The sequence below is a fragment of the Penaeus monodon genome, chromosome 33 (genome assembly GCF_015228065.2).
Source record: "Penaeus monodon isolate SGIC_2016 chromosome 33, NSTDA_Pmon_1, whole genome shotgun sequence".
Classification (NCBI taxonomy): Eukaryota; Metazoa; Arthropoda; class Malacostraca; order Decapoda; family Penaeidae; genus Penaeus; species Penaeus monodon.
The window spans coordinates 33,578,968-33,579,901 of NC_051418.1; positions in this window are offsets into that span (position 1 = coordinate 33,578,968).

A 934-nucleotide genomic window follows, 5' to 3' on the forward strand; every position below is an offset into this window, starting at 1 on the left:
TAACTGCGAGTTGTAAATAAACTTATATAAACTTACACACACACACGTGTGTGTAAGTTAGAAAAGAGAATGGACTGGCAAACACCAGGTAAGGAAAAACTACACGAACCCTGGACATCATGTAATAGTAATAACAATATGATAATTGGTATAAGTCACGCATTTGGCAGAAAATCGCATATCATTATTCGATCGTTTTTATAAAGCTTCCTAAACAAATAGCTATAGTTAATTCTGTTAATAATGGAAGTAGTCGATATACCAATATAGGCTTTATAAAACCCCTCCTCAGTATTATTTAAATGGTTTCTATTATCATTCATATTATATTTGTTCCCCTAATATTTTGCAGCTACATTGCTTCAGTTCAGGTTGACGCAGAGAGATATTTAAATAAAAATAGATTATTGAAAAAAACCATTTTATATTTGCATCCTGTATCTGGAACTATTTTATACAAGCTTTATAGTGATTATTAGAAAACACTTGTTATGAGGGCCATATTCGGAGTTGTTTGACTGTTGTATTTCGAGTGATATTCTTTAAAAGGCGTAGAAGATAAAGTGAGAGAATGATAATTTTGAAGTCAGTAGGTCATAGCAAGGAGAAAACGAGCTTAATTCGGAAAGATATTTTAGATTTAGACGTAAAAGGTGTTTTTCTATTTTCTAAGAACAAGTTTTGAAAATCGAGGATTATTCATTTGGAAGTAAAATTTTTGCACATGATGTGATTTAAATGTTAAACGGAGTGGTTTGTTCATCTTCGAAAGTCCCGTTTTCTACGACGCCGTCCAACACTTAATCCCTCCTCACGAGACACTTTCTGTAAGTACGGGAGCACTTTATAAGGGGATGTAGCTCAAGTGGTAGAGCGCTCGCTTAGCATGTGAGAGGTACGGGGATCGATACCCGCATCCCCAATTGAATGTATT